The sequence below is a fragment of the Haemaphysalis longicornis genome, unplaced genomic scaffold, assembly GCF_048455015.1.
Source record: "Haemaphysalis longicornis isolate Haplotype H1 unplaced genomic scaffold, Haemaphysalis longicornis Haplotype H1 scaffold_14, whole genome shotgun sequence".
Taxonomy (NCBI): domain Eukaryota; kingdom Metazoa; phylum Arthropoda; class Arachnida; order Ixodida; family Ixodidae; genus Haemaphysalis; species Haemaphysalis longicornis.
Window position 1 is genome coordinate 50830927 of NW_027526245.1, and position 21798 is coordinate 50852724.

Consider the following 21798-nt stretch of genomic DNA (forward strand, 5'->3'; position numbering starts at 1 on the left):
GAACCATCTGAGGCTTGCAGGAGGCTAGTCTCGCTAGTGAGTCTGAAAAACACCTGTGAAAAATGCGTGAAGAAGTACAATCGGAAAGCAAGGCCGTAGTTCTAAACACAATTATAACAAATTTTGAAATGTTGACGAATAACCATACTGAAAGCGTCCTCTTCAACTTATGTAAGAAAACGCTAGACAAAGTAGAAGAGTATATAATTGAGATGACACCAATCACGAGACAGGAATTCAGCGCAGAATGCTGTCAGTAAATATTCTGAAATATTCAAACTTGAGCTATCTCTATAGCTCAAACGAATATACAAGCAATGCGATCTCCGGTGATGACATCAATTAAAAACTTGGCATCTTATTAAACAACTAAAATGCAAACATAGGTCGGCTCAACGGGCCATGGCATTATTAATAAACGGAGTAATACTTAGGAACGGGAAACGAGGTTCCTGTATCTGAAAGGAAACAGTGAACTTTGGATGGCCAAGTTGTTTTGCGATTCGCAACCCGTGGATAATCAGGGTAGCAGAAAGAATTGCGAGAGACGGGTCTAGAAGTAGTTAGTGGTGAATAGCTCGATGGAGGGATAAAACTCGTAGGCAAAGCATAGACCTACGAACGCAGGACAGAAGCGTTAGATCAATGACAGAAGCCTTCTCTTAAAGCGTACCTGTTTGGGCTGCTGCAGCTGATGATGATGATAGTGATGTTGGTGGTGTTGATGTTGATGATGACGACGATCACGACGACGATCACGACGACGATGACAATGGCGTTGGAGATATGCACTACCACCAGTGCCACACACCAACTCTTGACTCTCAATTGCCCATAGTAAGCTGTCTTTACTTGAGATGCAGATATTTGCAGGGATGCAGAGATGCAGACTTAAGCATTCATTGCAGGGCTTTCGTGTACGGGCGTCCTTAGTTACGTATGGATTAGTGTACCACAGAAGGCCAGCAGGTAGCGGCGCCTCTTTTGATCACCACACGCATCTGTGGCAGCTCAGCTATTCCTTCTTTCCCAAATATACTACAAGCACTCCTTGCAATACCGTGACACTTCGCAAAAGGTATTGTATATGTTATTGTATAAATTCCCTATCATAGTATGTTAGACTTCTGCAATGCAGCCATTGGTTGCTAGTTTTTGAGTTTTGCAATGTCAATAATATATGTCCTCTACTGTATTGTTTAACAAATGATCATAGCTGCCCAAAAAATAAGCTAATAGTGCCCCTATCATTCGTAGAACATATGTGTAGAACTGCAGAAATTGAATTTTACAACGGCTACGTTGCCATTTCAGTTACCCGGTGTTAAAGAATTAACTGGTGATGCGCCTCTTATTGCCGCTTTGAATCTTTTTGTGCCTACATATTGCCAGAGTCCTTCAATATGGTTCTGGTAACAAAATTTCTTCATCACTCTAAGCGAGAACTTCATGTGGTACCAAAAACGGCCGCTATAGGGCTCAAGCTGTCGCAAGAAAGCCGTCGCCACCAGCGGGCCAGCCGCAGCAGTGCCAGCATCGGCAGCCCGAAAGCATTGTGCAAAGGAAGTGCGTAGCGTAGCCCGCTAGAAAGTTTCTAGCGCAAGTGTCACGAAACTTCGTGTCACAGCGCAGAGTGTAAAAGGTCGACAACAAGGAAATGGGGGTCAACAGTGCGTAAGACATGTATGACGGGCACAAAAAAAGGTGTCTCTTCCCTGCTTTCTTTTCTTCGCGGATCAGCGGCTACCTTCAAGAGATGTGCAAACGTGTTTACCGACGTTAGAAGCAGGCTGTTTTCGCTTTGACTGAAAGGATGTGCTTTTTGTGAAAAGCATTTCACTACAACCCACTTTACCAGAACTGATAAGCACGTCTTGAACGCCGATGTGAAGACGAAACACCAAGAGAGAGCGATGCTCAAGGACCGGTTCCGCTACGACCTATTTTAAAGCCTCCCGGCTTATCTTTCAATGCTAAAACTGCATTCTCCGCTAGGGATTCGAAGGTAGCCAGCGAAGAAGCGGTGCTAATCTTTCTGGAATGCGATTCATCGGAAAGCCAGAATATGGACACGGGCTGGGCGAAAGAAGGTGGTTGCGATTAAGGGGTGATCAACTCTTCCAAAGCTTCGTTGGCGTGGTCACTTGGTTCTTTGAGTCGTATGAACCTGTGGTATAGCGTCTTTCGGCATTGAGGTTAATCTGTATAGAGCTAAGGAATTTTTTTATAGATGCAGCAGCCAGAGATAGACGACACGACGTTCAGTCTTACCAAACAGCTAGAAAAGGCAGCGTGTTCTTCTGAGTTACATGAGCTGAGGGCACAGCTTTTGAGTACCAGGCAAATACTTGAACGGTGTCAAGTGAAGCTTTGCTAAGAAGAGAGTGCAAGCAAAGAAAAAAGTTTCTAGGAAAAACCGAACAAGCTATCCACACTCGAAAGGATTCACGTTTCGTTATGTATATATTGTGAATGCAGTGTGTCTACTGCTCTTGTTCAAGAAACTCTTTCTTGGTGTATTGTGAGGTAATTAATAATGTTGCAGATCGTTCTCTTCTTTGCATGCTCCTAATACGAATCTTCAATTCACAATATGCACCTCTGTACTAAACGGCATATCACTAGAATTGCAAATTTCACATTTATTACATGCTTGAATCCTCGACACCCCCCCCCCCCCCCCTTCAAGAAAGAAAAAAAGATTACTCGTGCGATACCTCAGTAGCGCGGCAAAAGTAGGTGACCCGCTAGCACTGGCATCAGAAAGTAGCTTCCAGATTTACCTGCTGTACTTCACTATCAGAGGGTAAATGTGATCTGGAAAAATCTAGTACCGGATCACACTTGCTCGGGCGTTATCAGCCGGTAATTAATAAAGCTCTAAACGACAAAACTTAGTAAACGTTAAGCGCTACGGGTTTCCCGCGTACATTGCGGAAAAAGAACTGATTGATGATATATTAGTCCTGTTATAGTCGGGTTTATTTGAAAACCCCGCTTTATAGCGAAACGCGAGGGCACAATAGCGCTCGGCCGTATAACCACACCAATTGCACATCAGAACTCCCAATGTCATGCGAGCGATTGGGGCACAGTAACGTGCTTCCGCTAAAACTGCATATTTGGCTGAGACTTCAATTCAAAAAATTGGAAGCAGGGTAGTGGTTTGGGCGATTTGGTACATAGCGACCTCTCGAAGGGCAGCGCAAAATGAGGGACACAGAGGCAAGGCTTTTGGTACGATCTTTATTAGAACCTTCGCATATTTTCTGTGAATGTACTACTCAAGTACCGTTAAATCCGAATATCAAGGTACACATTGCGAACGTTTAGCAGTGATTGCCCTGCATTAGTGGGGCTTGAAACTTGTCGTCGGACCAGCTGCCCTTTATACATGTTGTACTGCTTGCCCTAAAGACAGCGTTTGGTTCCTGCCGTGGTGGCTGCTTTTCAGATAGAGGTGAAAAGAGAAAACGCCCGTGTGTTGAGATTTTGGCACACGTAAGGACCTGAAGTGATCAAAATTCTTCCCAAGCACTGGCCTACGGCGCCCCTCAAAGCGCAGGTGTAGCTTCGGCTCCTTAAAAACCCCATAATGAAGTAATTGTTGCTTATGAAGTAAACGCAAGAATAAAATAAAAATATGCTGGATCAATTGGGATGATAAGGTTTAAAATCTTGATCAGTGCTTTTTAAGCAGGTAAAATGTCACTATTCACCCAAGCCTGAAATCTCTTGCGATACATTTTTTTCCTTACGCAGAGCTACGCGATGTGTTAGTGAGTGATAGTGAGAATTTTTGTCAGAAATTATAAGAACCATCACCTTAAAATGGTGTTTGGGTGTGATATATTATGACTGTTAAATTTTATTCATTAGCACAATTTTGATGGCGCCTGAGACATCACAGTTTTGGCTGTGACAACTTACACATCGTTATAGGTAACACAAAGTCAGATTATTATAAAATAGAGTAACACCAAAATAGCAAGTCCGAAAAGTGCGTTAATCACGCACACATACATCTAAATCCCTGTATTTTAATTTTTTATTGCAATTTTATGTTTGTGGCATGCCCTTTAACTCAATATCGGAGGAAAAACAGCCGACGTATATTACATGCGTTGAGTGGACCTTTATAGCAAGCAAAATTACGGCACCACATTTATTGCAATATTAATGTTCCAGAGCGGAATAGGTTGAGCAAGCACACTACAGAAACTGTCGCAAATTTGCCTTCCCCGGAAACTTTTACGTCACAGCACAATTATAAAACACCGGTAAGCTTTAATGTGTACAACGTGGTCATAACGGTGATAGGAAAAAAATATAAATTTTAGGTATTGCAGTATTCCCGACTTGTGACCCTGTCGCAAAATATTTCACTTATTTTTTTCGCTTTATACCTATTTCTACAGGGCAGGAATAAACAACGTGAGATCTACAACTTCATGTGATGGTATCGCTGTAAGTGTTTGCTAAATGTGGTTTCTTTCGTCATTCCTAGGTAGTTTAGAATTTTTTTCATTAACAATTGTTCGTACTGTATTGGAGTGGTGAAAACATCTGCGTCTCCGTTTACCAAGATGAAAATAGCACCAACTGTTGTCAAGGAGTTCTTTAAAATAAAGAAATTACAAAGAACGAACGCTGTGAAGACATTTTTACACATAAACTGTATATGTCATCGTATTTATAGTTGCAGGGAGCATGGGTTGTTTGTGTTTATTACCAGAGCCTGGCCCCGCGCGAGTATCTTATTTAGTTTGAGCGGCTTACCGGTTTGCCCTTTTTGTCAATTTCCGCGACGGGAAATCTTAGCGAGAAAAGTTTTTTAACTGCGTAACCAGCCGTGGAATTCTATTCCAGATGATTAATCTAGTTGAACTGTTACAACAAATAGTAGTGCTGATAGTTATAGCTTAAAGGGTGAAGACGCAGCACTCAATCCACTGAACATGAACTGTACACTGGTTTATTTACTACCTCTTCAAAGCTAGCAATGCCGCATGGCGCACCTGCATTATTTATGGTGCCGCAAGCGGGTCCCTGAAGATTAGCTGCAAATATCACCCGCGAAGTGTCGAAACACTGGCTCTCTCAGCCCCAGTTAGGAACGTGCTATGCTGTCGCTGTATTTTAAACAGGCAAAGAGCACTAGAATCTTTCTGTGCAACTGCGTAATTTTATTGGACTATGTATATTCATTCCCCTAACTTTTTGCTATGGGACATAACAATTTCAACCTCTTCCAGAAACCATATCCGGCACGAAAGAGGAGTCACATGGTGTCTTATTTACTCCTCTACCAGCGAACAGTTTACATAATACGTAAAATACGTTAGGCTTCCTTGTGACTGAATCTCCAAACAGCACGCCCTGTTGCCTCACAGTCAGTACTGCTGATGTGAAGTTTCGTGAGGGAAATATTAAAAAATATATACCACACAGAAAGAAAAAGAATAACCGAAGAGTTTTTCAAGGTCACAGCCTACAACTGACCACGAAACAACCCATCCAGAACCGAATGTTAGATATGGACATCAAGGTCGCATCCAAAAGTAGCCCCTAAAAGCTTTCTGGGTCGGATCGCAGAGCCATGTCCAATGATTAGATGGAAGCCAAATTACTAAAATCATGGATCATGACAGTTCTTTAGCAGTAACGGCTGTTAGGATGCAATAAAATAACATTTAGAATAATAGGAAAGGTAACATAACATTCAACTGAATTCAAAATTTATGTGCTGCACTCGGCGACCATACATTCCTAAGTGGTGGCGCTGTTTTCCTTGCCACTGCTTTGTGCATGCTTACAACTAGTGAACGGGTTGATTCCCCTTGACAAAGTGCCACAAAATGATCGTATTCATCGGCTTATTCAGGTACAGATGTAGAACGAAGGCCTCTCTCATTGGCCCACAACCGCTTCTGTCTGTCCTACGCTGCTCGAGTTCACAGTTTAACCACCATATTTTTTTTATTTCTTCCTTGCATGGGGTAATGGCCGCCCCCTACTTCCACAAACAACTCTGGGTACCCACTCTGTTACCCTTATTGTCTACTGGCTGACTGTTCGTCTTATGCACAGCCAACCCACGTACTTTTCTTCTTTTTTTCTACTATGATATCTTCTATTCTAGTTGTTTTTTTTTATCCTGGTAGCTCGTTTTCTGTCCCTGAGTTATTCCGCACCTTTTTTGTTCCATGTCCGAAATTGAAGCATGCCTCAAAGTACTCAAGTATTCCTAGTTTATGCTAATCCTGTTTTCCCAGTCAGTATTTATAAATACCGGTTCCAGGCATGGCGGAACTATTTATGGCAACATGATATCTCCTTCTCTTCCTTCCTTCCGATCGCAAATTTGTCACTTTGCTTGTAGAGTGTGAGCCTGCCCATCTATTCCTCAGAACTGGGTCCCAGAAGTGCGGAGACTTCCTCAATTCCCTGTTCTTTTGGTGCCTGTAGCGCCGCTGTGGTGTGTACAGAATCAAACGCTGTCTCGCAATCTATAAATGCCATGAAAAAAGGTCTAGTGTATTGTGCGAATTTTTATATCACATGATTGACACCATGGATTGATTGATTGATTGATTGATTGATTGATTGATTGATTGATTGATTGATTGATTGATTGATTGATTGATTGATTGATTGATTGTAGTGTCTAACGAGCCGACGCAACGCAGGCGTTTAGGCGTGCCGTATGGCGGAGCTACGAATTAATTTTGAGCACGTGGAGATCTTTAACGGGCGCCGAAATCTCGCTCACGCAAGCGTTTTTGCTATTCGCCTCCGTCAGAAAAGCGGACACTATGAATCTTACCCATGGTTAAGGGCCCTTTTCTACCACCTGCCTTCTGTCAGGGTTGTTTGGAATCTAGGCTGTAGAGTATGCGGGTGACCGTAACTTTTGTAAACATTGCAAATAACTGGTAGTAGGCGGACAGGTTTTAATGCTAGATGTCGCTGACATGCGCATGTTGATTCGGAGAGATTTTTGTGGTGTTTTCGTGCTGTGGGTACTTTTTGAAATATCAAGCATTCGGAATATGGTAGAGCAAGGCTTTCCAAACAATATCTTCTTTCTCGTTCAAACAATCACTGGTTACGCCATTGCCACCTGCTGCCTTTCCTATTTTTATGGCTTGGAGAGCTTTTCTACCTTCCCATTTAGTTACTGGAGGATATCGTAAGTTGAGCTTGTACTGTCAGTAGTTCCCCTGGTTTAGCATCGCTAGGCTCTAGCCTCGTGTGGAATCTTTCTCCTACATTTATTATCTCGTACAACATGTAAGTAATGTTACCCTGCTCATCACTGAGTGCGTACATCCTGTCTTTACCTATGGCTAGCGTTCTCTTAGTTGCGTTCATGCTTCCCGTACTTGCAGCGTTTCCTCGATCACTAGCATGCTATATTCACGAATGGCGCCTGTTTTGCTTAGTTTAATTATTTTAACTGCATGGGTAATTCAATATGTTCTACAGTACTTCACACTTTCATGTCATTACGTTTGCAAATTAGTTTCTTCGTTTTCTTAGTTGGTTCCCTACTTTTGCCTTATCTCGCAGTGGCTGCTCATTCACGCAAGGCCGACCTTAAGTTGTCGTTTATCCTGTCTATGCTGACCTGGTTCTGTTCGTACACAAGCCCGAATTAGTTTTGAAGAGGTATTTTACTGGCTGCTAGGTGGCTCTGTCTCACTCCATACGGGTTTTTTTAGTTTTCATCAGTTTTGATATTCAGCCTTACCTTGCATTTAACCATCCTATGATGGCTGTCCCGAATCTTACTTTGCCCTTTAATTCTACTAAAATACCTGGGTTGTCACCTAATCTAAAGTAAATGTCGCTTGCTGTTCTATTTGGACTTTTTCATGTTCATTTCCTATTCTTTCGCTTCTTAAGGAACGTGTCCATTAACCTAAGGTTACTTCCCTCTGAAAAATCCATCAGTGTACGTGCATGACTGTTGCGATCGTTGTCTATTCGGACGTTTCCCACTGACCTTTCGTCCTTTTGCTTCTTACTTACCTTAGCGTTAAAATCTCCCACCATGACAGGGAACGGTCTTGTTACCCTCCTCATTACTGATTTGACATCCTCATAGCAGCTCTCTACAGCTTCATCATCATAGATGTTTGTTGGCGCATAGGCATGTACTATCCCTAGTACGTACCGCTTGTTTAGCTTGATCACAATCACTTCCATTCCCTCGAAAATGCTGAAAAAAGTCTCCACAAATCCTACCATTTCGTTCTGAAATAAAAATCGCACCATGTATTCTTTATTCTCTTGTGATCCACTGTACCAGAAAATATGCCCACTAGTGAGCTCAATGGAGCCTTCTCTCCAGGATTTTTTGCCCCTCCCTATATTATCTCATTTAACGCCTTAGAGCTATTCTACTAATACCGCTAAGGCAGAATGCGTTGAATGTTGCAAAGGTAAACTTTCAATGGTGGCGTTTCGATACGAAACCGCCGGGTTTTCACGAAACCGCCGTGTTTTCAGGTCCGCGCTTCGTATTATCCGTAATTTTTTTAGAGCGAACATTTCGACACCTACGATATCCGAGAGTTTGAAACAAACAAACTGCACAAGACGCGTGTCGCTTTCTGGACCTAAACTCAGGTTTGGAAAAAAAGGGCCGTATAGAAGCTTCGGCGAAGAAACTGCGACTCCCTGCTGCTTTTTTTGTTTTATAGGGTAGAGTTTAGTCGGCCCTCGGATTTACGTATTAGGCCGAGTTTGTGAAGCTAACCGAATACTGATGGTTTGAAAGAAAGAGCATTAGGCGGGTCTTCCATCCCCTTGTTCCGGTTTTCTCACATCAGGTGTGTCGCTGGAAGTTTCATTGTCTGTTTCCATATATTAGACAAGTGAGTTTTAGAGTAATGGGCTCCCTTCCTCTTCCCCTAGGAGACGAAGACATGAACTCGAGCCTCCCAGTTCGGTAACAAAAGAAGATCATTCGATCGCCTTTGCGAAGCACGTTGCTCCGCGTCGGGCTCCCTTCGGCCAAAGGATGTCCTCCGCCGTAAGGCCTTTACTCAGAAATGCCACGTTTTGGGAGGAAGAGGAACGCGCCTGATCTTTGCTTTTGCTCTTACTGTTAGCGCGTGGAATGTCTTGATGTGGAAAACTGGCACAAACGCCGGCAAATCGGTGTGGCGTGCGCCCCATCTGCCACCAGTTCGGAGGAGACGCATTGTGGTGGAGGGGGAAGTGGTAGTTCTCGATTCCATGTAGCCCAAAATTAGACACAAAGCCCCCCAAAAAGTTTTGACGCCAACTAAAACAGAAAGTATTCTAATTTGTGTATTAATAGCGCAATCAGGTAACCCTGCCAGTTGATTAGTTTTGAAAAAATCCGGCCATCTCCTCCACCAGGTCGCCCGCATCATTTTCTGGTGAGAGAGTGTTTGTGTCCTTAAGAGCCTTCCTGGCATGAATGAACCTTCCAAATGTAGCCTCTTAGGTATACGAGACAGTGGTTACTTCCGAAGCTAGCAGCATTCCATGCCTGCATTGGTACGGCAGAGAGCTAGACGAAAAAGAGAACGCCAGAGAAGTTTCCCATGGAATACGTGCAGCTAACGTGTGAAGTGCTAGTGCGCTGAGCCGGAGTTTCTCGGTTTTGCTTTTTTATACATGCGGTGCGGAACTAATAAGCTGAGGCTGATGAGAGATCCCCTGACGCCTGGTCGTTGGAAAAGCGAGTCATAGCTGTACTCAATTGTATAGCTTCGGTAAATGGCTAGTTTGAAGGTTAGCTGTCTAGAAAAACCGCTGAAGTTGTCCTTTCTGGCCATTTCTGAAAAACCATTCTAGGCCGACAAACTGTTTAGGGCACAGCGGTGACCTTTTATACACATCTGCGTGAAACTTAGCAACTACGTGATCCCTTAAATGTGGAACCCTTGGGCCCCGCACGGGGCACTAAGAGCAATCTTGGTGACGGTATTGGCGACACCGTGGTCCCCGATCCCTCATAGTCACGCTGTTCTTTACCGTGGCTTGGAGTTTTAGGGTGAAGCGCAGAAAACACAAACGGCGGCCGTATGAGCCCAGGCGGATAGCCTCCCTGTCTGTGGCCAGGCAGGGAGCTCCGGGACATCTCAAGCTATCAGGGTAAGGTTTCTGAAGAAAGCACCCCCGTCCCCTGCTTTTATACTCTAGCTTATGGTGTTGTCTTAGCCCCCCTCCAAATGTCATCGGACCCGAAAAGGGGCTGCACCGAAGTTTTTTTTCCACCACTTCCGAACTTGAGTCCTCTGAAACAGAACCACCCTGGCTTCATGGTGATAGAATCGGTAGACCACTCAGATCCTCTTGCTTCACAATCGGTATTTCTTGTTTCATAGTTTCTAGAGGGTGTCGTTGTAGAGTCGTATAAGGGAAAAATATCGAACCGTTGAAATTCTTGTCGAGGTCAGTAGCCAGAATCAGGCCGGTAAACGTCTTGCTCAAACCCGCATCGCCGATCTGGTCATCCGAGTCACGCCCCGTCGCAGCTAGGCGGTTGTCTCCGTAGTTGACCTACTGAATAAACATGAAGCCGACTTGCTGGAGGGCCTTTGTAGCCAGGGCGTTTCAGCGGTCAGGCAAATAACAATACGAAGGGACGATGAACAAATACCCACAAAGCACCTCAAATTAACCTTTGACAGGTGGAGCCTTCCGGAATTCATCAATGCAGGTTTCATTCGATGACCAGTACGGCCTTACCACCCGAACCCATTGTGCTGTTTCCAGTGCCAACTATTCGGCCACGGCAAAAACTCCTGTCGCGTCCTACTTACCTGCACGAAATGCGCCCAGCACGACAACCCGTCTGAAAACTGTAACGTGCAATAGTTTTGTAACGTGCAAAAACGTGCAAAAACTGTAACGTGCAACATGCGGCCTACTCCAGGCGATGCGAAAAGTTCCACTCGAAAGGAAAATCAACATCACCTTCCCGGAGGCACGGAAGAGGTTCGCCTCTTTCCCTCTCGGCAGGTGCGCCGACGCAGTTGGCACGGGGGAGGAGTGGCGTCTGGCTTCGGTGGGGACACAGTACTGCGAGTCAGACTTTGTCCCTCCTCCCCCCAACCCGTCTCCACACCGCTCGCTGAGCCAGCAGATGTGGAGAAAACCGCGTCTTGTGGGAGTGATGCTGCAGCATCCACTTCCGCTCCACTGTCCCAAACCACATGCGAGGGCACAGAGGAAATAGAGACGGGGGAACCAGCGGCCGCCCCCACACGCAACGCACCACCTGTGCCATGCAAGGCATTCCTGAAACCCTCGGTGACTGCGGGCACAGAAACGCGCACCAAAAAGGGTGCGCGGTCCAAGCAGCGTGATCACACAGGCACTCCGAGGACATTCGAGGATGAAACTTCGGACTGTACTTGTGTGCGGTGCACCGCGAGGAACGCGTTCCTGCTCGAAACACACCCGGCAAGCCAAAAAAGCCGAGAGTCACAGCCCCGAAAGACGATGCATAAACATACGCACGCCAGTAGCTCTCACACTCAATACTGGGAAGAGAGAGAGAGAGAGAAAAACAAGTTATTGGTGAGTCACCGGGTTCAGATTGGGGGGTGGCCTCAGCCCAAATGGCCGAAGCGACCTGTAGTGCCCGTTGCGTCAGGGTCCGTTGATCCACGAGGCAAGAGCTACCCAAGGCCAGCTCTCAGTGGGTGGGGGTGGGGAAGGGGGCGTAGGGGTCCGCGGGGCACTCGCATAAGGAGTGGTACAGCGTGTCGAGGTTGCGGCATCTCGGGCACTCTGCGGAGAGGAAGAGGTGTGGGTGAGAGTGCTGTTTTGCGTGCGATGGGGGAAGGAGTGGATTTGTAGTGTGCGCCGCATCTGTGCTTCCTCTATCGTAAGTTCGGCGTTGGGTGGGGGTAGTGTTCTGCGGGTGAGGCGGTAGTGTTGTGTGATGTCTCGGTATGTGGGGAGGGCGTACCCAGTGACGTCGACTGCTCCACGCGTAAGACCAAGAGGAGTGCTCGCCCGGGGTATTAATACTTGGGCCTGCTGATTAGCAGGCCCGAGCAATATTACCCCGGCTCACACGCCAGTGTGAGCCGGGGTCCACAGAAACATCACGGGCTGGTCGGGAGGTTTTTTAAGAAGAATGTTTAGTGCCGAGGCTCAGATGTTGCCCTTCTCATAGTTGCGAAGCGCCTGCTGTGAATCCGATAGCACGACGGTCGGTGTTGGCGTCTTGGTTATGGAGAGAGCCAGGGCTGTTTGTTCTGCAGTGGTGGGGTTTGCCGTACAGATGGAGGCTTTATTTGCTGGTTGCGGTTCTGTGGCGGAGGCAATGCGTGCAATTGCAAAGGCTGCTTTTTCGGGGTACCGTCTCATCCACATACACGGTGTGTTTGTCTAGAAACATGCACCCGACCTTCCACGCGGGAAAAAGAGAGGCACGCGCGCATTACCACTCGCAGTACTGGGAAGAGAAAACCTAAATCAATGGAACTCCAGAGACCTTCTTAAAAACCTTGATACGTATACAAGATACTGCACTCCAATTATCCAAGTGTAATGTGTCTCCAAGAAACACATCGAAACTCAAAACACACAAAGTTCTTGAATAGTTACAAGGTATTTAGGAAGGACAGGGATGGTGGTGGTAGACCTTCAGGTGGTGTGAGCATCATTGCCCGGAAATCGTTGGTGTATCGCACCATCTAATTGCAGACTGCCCTTGAGGCTGTCGCCAATAGAACCATTAACTTCATTTGCGTAATTAGAGTATGTTCTATCTACATTCCTCCTGATTTCTTGCTTTGGAGCTCCTATTTCGAGGGCCTTGTAGATCAGCTACCCCAATCTTTTATGCTTATTGGCAACCAGAATGCTCGTCCCGCACGGATGCTCGAGGTCGCCCAATCAAGAAATTTCTTACATCATCAGGAACATGCCTGTTCAACAAAAACAAACCCACATACCACAATAGAGGACACAACACATACTCATACCTTGACTTGGCCATTAGTTCCGCAGTTCTCTTAGCTTGTCTTGAGTGGGGTGCTGGCACAGACCCATATAGTATTCACCATTTCCTCACTTCACTAACATATAGAGGTACAGCCCCAAGCAGTCCATCTTTCCATAAGAGGTTCAATAAAGCAAGAGCAAAGTGGAATACATTTACAGAAATATCTAAACTGCACCACACGCCTGTAAAACACCTACACGTAGAGGAAGCAGCCCAACGCATAACGGCGCACATCCTCGATGCCGCTGAAAAGTCCATTACCCACGCCTCATGTACCCCTCGCAACGAAAGGAGGCCATGGTGGAGTGAGGACTGTAGGCGGGGGTCACATAATCTCAGTTCTTTTAAACAGGCAAAGACTTTTAAACAGTATTTTAAACAGGCAAACAGGCAAAGGGAAGCGAGTGCGTCGTGAGGCGAAAAAGGGGAGTTGGCGCACCTTCCTCACTTCCATCAATTTATACACGGATGCACACGAAGTCTGGACACGAATACCTGAGCTAAAAGGACAACCGACACACAGCGTGCCCCTGGTTAGTACAACAGGGGACACATTGAAAGGCCAGGCTAACACACTCGCACGTCACTTTCAACATGTGTCCAGTTCAGCATTCTATATCAACACGTTCATAAAACACAAAACATTCTACGAAAAGTCGTCCTTGCGCGATAGTAATAAGTCGACCTCATCTTATAATTCCCCCTTCTCACTTCTTGAGCTGAAGATAGCACTCAGTACTTGTAAGCCTTCAGCTCCGAGCGCCGACAACAGTACATACCCTATGATGAAACGCTTACCCGCAGACACACTTGAAACCGTCCACCTCTACAACAAAATATTTCTTTAGGGGCGCCTTCCAAGGTCTTGGGGGGAGGCCATCGTTGTGGCCTTTCTGAAAGAGGAGAAGGAGCCTTCCTCTGCCGCAAGGTATCGTCCCATCGCCCTGACAAGCTGCCTGTGTATGCTACTCGAGAAGATGATCAATAGTGGACTCGTGTAATTCTTAGAGTACAATGGTCTTTTTGAGAGCTTCCAGGCTGGCTTCAGGGCGGGGAGATCCACCAACGATCAAGTGGTTCCATTGGAATCGTATGTAAAAGGTGCCTTCATCCATAACCAGTTTTGCATAACAGTCGTAGTCGATATGGAAAAGGCCTATCACATGACCTGGTGGTACTTCACCATAAGTGACCGGAAGTCCTTGGGTGTTTCAGAAAACATGCTGAACACCATCACTAGCTACATGTCGGAAAGAATCTTTCGACTGAGGTTTGGCAGTGCACCTTCCAGTATAAATATGCAGAAAAGTGGTGTCCCTCAAGGCGGTGTATTGAGCTGTACGCTATTCATTGTTAAGATGATTTCACTCCGGAAGGCATTGCCACCAACAATTCCTTTTTTATATATGTAGGTTATGTTTAAATATCTTTTACGTCTTAGAACTTCTCCATATGTGAGCGCCAACTCCAGCTTGGGGTGACCAAGCTTAAGAAGAAGAAGAAAGTAGTTTATTTCATCGAAAAACATCACAAAAACATGTTGATAAGGCACCTGGATCCATAGCCTGTACGGCTAGTATTGGATCCATTACAGAAATATTTTCAAAAATACAATCCTGGGCAAAAATGGTTGATTGTCGCACACAGTAAAATAATTGGCAGCAAGTTACATTGTTTAGTGTTTGTACATTTGTGTTTCTTACATTCAAGTTAACGATTCTGGTTTATTGTACTTGAATTCAGAAGTAATGTTTTAGGGACGGCAACATATTTGGTATTGTTTTGATGGAGTTTGGTATGCTATTCCATATTTTTTCTCCCATGAAGGACAAGAGGCGCTGAACATATACATTATGCACTATTGGTAGGTTAAGATTTTTGTGATCAGCATGCCTTGTATCTCGCTTGGGTGAAATTAGCATTGACGAGTGGTACGGATTGTTTGTGGTAAGTATTTTGTGGATAATAACAGCAGTATTATAGTCCCTGACTCTACCAAATGGTAATATGTTAAACTCAGCGAAGAGCGTAGCTGATGGCTGATTCCTCGGCGCTCCGGCTAATATTCTAATGGCTCTTTTTTTGAATTACACACAGTGATTTGCAGTACGACGCGTACGTGAACCCCCATGACTCTATGCAATGCGTCATATGGCTGTGAAACACGGCAAAGTAAATGAGGCGTAAAACGTGCGGAGAAAAATGTTTGCGTGCCTTAACCAGTGTGAAACAGCCAAATGCTAATTTCTTTGTTAGTTGTTCTATATGTGGGGCCCAGTGCAAAGACGAGTCTAGAGTTATACCTAAGTATTTATGGGTTGTAACCTGTCCTATTGTTGTTTCTCCGAGGTTTAAGCTGCATAGGCCGGTCTGTACTTTTCGGTTCGATGCGAATACTATAAACTTGGTTTTTTTAGTGTATAATTCGAGCTTATTAGCTTTAAACCAGCTTAAGATGTTTCGGAGTTCCTGATTAGCGAGCGACTCTGCTTCTTGATAGGATGGACTAGGTATCATAAGGGCCGTATCGTCCGCGTACAGAACAGCATTGGAGTGTTTTAGCGAGCGTACAAGGTCATTAATGTAAAGAGAAAAAAGAATGGGGCCTAATACAGAGCCTTGAGGCACGCCCATTTTGACGTCTTTGAGTGATGATTTACTAAATGCAATTTGGACAAATTATTTCCGGTCGGAGAGATAACTGCGGAAAAAGTTAATAGCTGGACCTCGAAATCCGTAGCGTTCTAGTTTTTGTAGTGGTATGGTATGGTTCACGGAATCAAACGCTTTTCTGATATCTAGAAATATACCAACTAAATGTTATTACCGTTAAGGGCCTGATTAACTGTTTCTGTAACCGCGTTAACCGCAGTACTAGCTGAGTATTTATTCCTGAAACCGTGTTGGTGTTCCGTTAATATGCTAAATGTTTCCAGGAAGTTCATTACACGCTTCGCTATTAGTTTCTCAAATAGATTGTTGATGCAGGACAAAATTGTTATGGGACGGTAATTAGCCAGGTCATTAGGATCATCTCCTTTATAGATGGGCACAACCCTTCCAATTTTCAACTGTGCTGGGTAGGTTCCAGAAAGAAATGCCTGATTAAACATTGCTGTTAACGCTGGCGCAAGGATTTCAATGTTGTCTTTGATAATTTTAACAGGAATTGCGTCATGTCCCATAGCCTTATTTGATTTCATCTGTCTTGCCGTGTTTATAACTTCCATTATTGTTATCTCACTAAATACGAATGAGTTGGGTTGCGGGAGAGGTAAGATAGGCTCGGTTTCATCACACTTACTGGTAGGGGGGTACTTTGCTAGATTAATAAAGAAATCGTTAAACATTTCCGCGACCCCATCCTGACTGCAGTTTAATATCCTGAAATCTGGCAGAGTGTTGCATTTTTGCTGCGATTTTGTTACAGAGTTGATTATACGCCAGATTTCTTTGGAATTTCCATTTGCTTTAAGGACCAGGTTGTTGTAGTACTCTTTTTTTCTTTTGCGCATGAGGGCAAGTGATAAGTTGCGCGCTGACCGATATTGTGCCTGATAGTAAGGGTTGTCTTTATTTTCTTTCATCTTGTTCCGCCAGTGCTCTTTGCGCTTGATAACACTGATAATGTTATCCGTCATCCACGGGCAAACGGGAACCGAAAAGTATGTCGCTCGGCGGGAATAGGTCTTAAATTTAACACAGGCTGACAAAAGCAATTTCGAGAATCTATCGTAAGCTATGTTGGCATCTGCTTCACAAACCGATGAGAAGTCTTGGTCTTTTAAACCCTGGCTTGTTTTTTTTATAATCCCATCGTTCCAACAATTGCGTCTGTTGATTTTCCATTTTGCGATATTCAACCGTTGCCAACAAAAATGTCGGATAGTGATCGGTAATATTCTCTGTGATTACTCCTGCCTCGACACAGTTGTCATCGTAGTTTGATAGTATATGGTCAATTATGGAAGACGTATTTGCAGATACTCTCGTGGGGTTTACTATATGGTTTTGGAAGCCATAGCATGACAGCAACGTTTGGTACTCAGTGTTCATGTAATTGGCCGTGTTTAGGTTGAAGTCACCGCAAATGATAGCTTTACAGCTATTGTTAGCAAAGTATTGTAAAACGTCCTCCATCTTTGACATAAAAGTCTGAACTTGAGACCCTGGTGGCCTGTAGACTACGCCAACAGAAATTTTATTTTCTAATTCAACGAACAACATTTCATGTTCCCCGAAGCGTGTTTCGGTTAAGCTGAGTTTTTTGTAGCGAATTTGTGTGGATAGGTAGAGAGCAACTCCACCGCCTCTAGCATCCGCTTTTCTAGGAAGTGATACAAACGAGTAGTTTGGCAAATTAATAAACTCTTTATCTTTCAACCAAGTTTCTGATAGAGCTATGATGTCTTACTGTAAATTTTGACGTGTTAGAAGGGAAAGTAGCAAGTCATAATTTTTGTTTAGGCTTCTTATGTTGCAGTGTAGGAAACTTGACTTGTAGGAGACTAGACTTGTAGGAGACTTGCAGTGTAGGAGACTTGACCTTGCTGGCTGGGCGGACACAAAAGGTTTTAAACGGAACCCCGTAAAAAGTCCTTGTGTTGTGTGCTCCCGGAAGCGCGGGATTCACGCGTGCCCTGGTATCTGTATTAAGGATGCAATAATTTCTATGGTAGGTGAACAGAAGTTTCATGCCTAATATTCGATAGTAAACTCATATTTATCCCTCACATGAAACAGCTGAAACACAAATTCCTAAAACAATAAACATTCCAAAAGTGCAGTGACACCAATCCTACGGTGCTGATCAAGAACTTCTGGAACGTCTGTATAATGCCATGATAGGATCCCGGCTGGACTATGGCAGTGTTGCCTATGCGTCAGCGACTAAAACGTCTCTGAAAATGCGAGACTGAGTGTTGCACCTTGGGCTCCGTTTTGCATATGGGGCTTTCCGTACTAGCCCAGTTGAAATCCTTCTTGTAAAATATAACAAGTGGAGCCTAGAACGCCGGCGAAAATACTTGGACCTTCTTCATTCTTTTAAAATCTTATCAATGCCTTACGATCCTTTTAAATGAGTCATTTTTGATACATCTATACCCCAGCTCATTTTAACCCGTTTATTTCTCCTCCGTTCTCATACAGAGCTAGAGAAAAAGCACCAGAACTCCCACTCTCCTTTTAAAATACAATAAAACCGACTGTTACTAATTTTATAGAACCATGGCATCTTCGTCCTATGCCATGTAACTTATTTTTGATACATGTCAACAAAAACCCAGTGCCGAGAAGTGCGATCCTGCAACACTTCTTGTCTGTTCAGTGCAAATACAAGTGTGCAAGATTTTTACTGAAACATCAAAAACGTCTACCACTGTGTAGTGTGCTGCACATGATCCCAGCTTTAGTATTAGTAAACCCATGAATGTGTATACTAGTATATTTACGGCCGAGGCTCACGGTATACTACTTGTCATGAACCATATCCTCCAAACTAAAATTCCACCCTCCGTAATGTATACTGATTCATAAGGTGTCATCCGGATAATCTCAGCGGAAAACTTCTGAAAACCGCGTAGTCAATCTTCTGATTGGAACCAGTATGTCTTTATATGCGTTAGGTCTCGAAGTGACCGTGTGCTGGGTGCCAGGTCACTCTGGAATCGCAGGGTAATGAGACCGCAGGTCAAATGGCCTCTGCTGCTGCACTTAGTACGACAGTTGTGATAACAACAGTTTCATACACTGACATCAAGCGACACATCCGAAAACAACTTCAAAAACGTGGCAAACACACTGGAGTGGACAGGCAGACAACACATTTCACGTAGTAAAACCACACTTGGGGCCATACACCACTGACACACGCAACAGAAACACAGAAGTTGCCTTTGCTAAGCTACCGAAAGGGAACACATGCAAGGCACTCGTATCTGCTCACGGGGTCTTCAACCCGCGCCCCCTTCTACCTAGCAGGTGCGAAGATGCCCTATCTGTAGTTTAAAAACTGATTTAGGGTAAAGCACTCCACACAACACGACGGAAACACTTCCTACAACTGCACAGACTACACATTCCATTACACCCAGCCCTTTTCCCCTCTGACGATCCAATGCTTTCAGTCCAGCGTGCCTTTCAAATATAAGCAAAAGAAAATTTTTAAAGCTAATTTTATACCACGCATAATCCTAACCTGGCCTTCTACACCAGTCATCTACATTTTATTTTAATTATTACACTTTCGTTCTTGTTGAGTTATTTTAATGTATAAACCTTCATCCTTCATAATAACCACTGTTTTGGCGCTATTTTCTCCAGTTGGCCTTGCGCCATAACTTCCAGTCATCATCATCATAGAAGCCTTGGGAGAGCGGCCGGCGTTCTAAAACTTTATTTTCTTATTCTCACATAAAATCAAAATACATGAATGAATAGCACTCGCTCCGGCAATAACAGCAAGTGGTTGTACTTTTTTCTTCAGCTAGGGGTTGTGCAGCTATTCTAATTTTAGCAATGTTACCTGCGTCACCCCCGATTGTTACGGTTCTACAAGCTCGGCATGGGCATGGCGGTTGCGACATTGCACCGAAATAATTTTGACGTGTTCCTTCCGTAGCTGAGTGTCCGATGTTAGGGTAGCTGTTCTTTAGCTTTTCGAACAATCTATCGTGATAACCCAACAGATAGTATTTTTAAATGCATAGCATTTCTTAGCCTCGCCTCTTCCTGCGTCGGACGGCGTCCACAGATCCGCGTCCGCAGCAGGTGCGCATCTCCTCCATCCCTCCTCTCTCTCAACAGCAGCTGGCTCGCGCATGCGTCGTAGTCACCGCGTTCGCTCCGTCGCGGTCTCGGCGTAACAGATGCGTGATAGCAGCGCGGTGGGGCGTAAAAGGGCACGCGCTGCTTGCGCATGCGCGCTCTCCCTTCCGTACTGCTCTCCCTCTACTGCGTGCGCTGCAAATATAAAGCGGCAAGCGGGCACTCGTGCTTCAGTCACTGCGTTTCTCCTTCCTTCCTTGGTTGACGCTCGCTCCACCCTAACGCGACTTTACTCTCCTCTCTCTACGCCAAACCAACGCAACTACGACCCAGCTACCCACCCTAACGCGACTTTACGCGGCGTTAACGACCCCCAATGCTCTGCATTTACTAAAGTTTTTTCTGAAACCTATCCAAGGCTCGGCCGGTCAGAGTTGACGTTGTTACGGTTTGTTACATGGCTTATAGAAGAACGCTCCTAATATATCGGCATTTAGTGTTACCACGTCTTGTTTTTACGGGGGTTTTTTCATATTGTTTCTGTTTTCAAACAACGCAGGTGACTTACTTAATGGCTTATATTGCGGTTTTCGAACGCCGGCTCCGCCGGTTTTGGCTACAGGGACTGTTCTGCTGAAATGAGGCGTTGACTGTAACTTTACACAAAGTGCGGATACCCAGCTGATTTAACTTTTATCGGAACAGCACCCTGAAAAGCGTATGGTCTTTAAGAGGCCAACTTGTCGCGGGATTTAGCTATGCTTGATTTACTTGTTTTGAAACCAAGTGTCACTGAACGCGGCCAGCCATTGCATCAAAAAAAAAAGAAAACGTTTCCATCAGTCAAAATTTATATACTTGAGGATTCGACTTTGGTACAAAGGTGCTCTGGAATTTTATCAAAGAGAAGCGGGAAAAATTAGAACTTACATTGCGGATTTCCTGACGAAAATGTAAGAAATCGCGCAGGTTTGTTTAAACACGTCCGCCACGAAAGGAAGCAAAATGGTCATCCAACGAAATCTGGTAACACAACAAACTTCGACTGCTGCAATTGTCAGGGACCACACCCGGCGTAATCTGGCGCGTGTGAAATAAATATTCTACAGAAATATTCAAACAGTCGATATCACCGAGTCCTTTTTGTTGAACAGTGTTTCGAAGGCCACAGTGATTTGTAGAAATAGTTTTGTACGTAAATTACAGTGCGCTCCTGTTACAAGCCTCTTAATTACTGCTAATGAGCTGGGAGTTGGAGGCCTTGATAGACCAGTTACCAGAACATTTTGTGGCAGTACGCGACCTCAATGTTCATAATACAGCCCTGCATCTTTGTGTGGATACCGGAATTCGCCACTTTAAAGAAGTCCTAACACCTTCGGGTCTTACAGCCTTATTGGCTTTACATCCGTCGCAAAACTTCCACTTTGTCTTTGCTTTTGTCTAGGGAATAGTTTTGTATCTCTGCAGTGTGTTGCAATAACAAACCCACATGGGCGTCACCACTTCTCCATTTGAGTAACATTTGCAGGTGAAAGCTCAAACAGTGCATCTTCTATAACAGGCAAAACTGCATTGCACACCCATGATAAACGTACGCTGTATGGCTTAAATCATCTCTGCGCATATCGTCGACGGCTTCGAAATGTCCACTCCGTATCCTCCGTTACGCCTCACTTACCGACCAGGCTTTGGTGGAAGGAGGAGTGTAGGGCCATATTGAAGGAACGTAGGAAAGTAGTAGTGTAAGATCAAATTCTAGCGGCCAAGGTTTTGGTAAGCGTATGTCCTGTGCGCAGCTAGACAAACTTGGGATATGACACTCATATAGCGTCAAGAACTAACTGCACACAAATACACAAACGAAAAGCACCACAGACCAATGCTTCCCATTGTTAGTCATCACACCGAACACACTTGAAGACCAGGGTAACACAATTTCACGATGCTTTCAACACGTGACCAGTAATGAAGAGTTTTGTGCAACTCAAAATATATGCCGACAAGGAGACTTTCCGAATTAACCA

At 44.7% G+C, this 21798-nt stretch overlaps 1 long non-coding RNA gene across 1 annotated transcript in view; it reads left to right on the plus strand.

Moving 5' to 3' along the window:
• The first annotated feature begins 5256 nt into the window (after positions 1-5256).
• The window catches only part of LOC144165089 (uncharacterized), a 37977-nt gene continuing 21435 nt past the window's right edge, over positions 5257-21798 (plus strand). The window contains exon 1 of the long non-coding RNA XR_013321352.1: positions 5257-5392. This is a non-coding gene — a long non-coding RNA (uncharacterized LOC144165089). The remainder of the gene's footprint in view (positions 5393-21798) is intronic.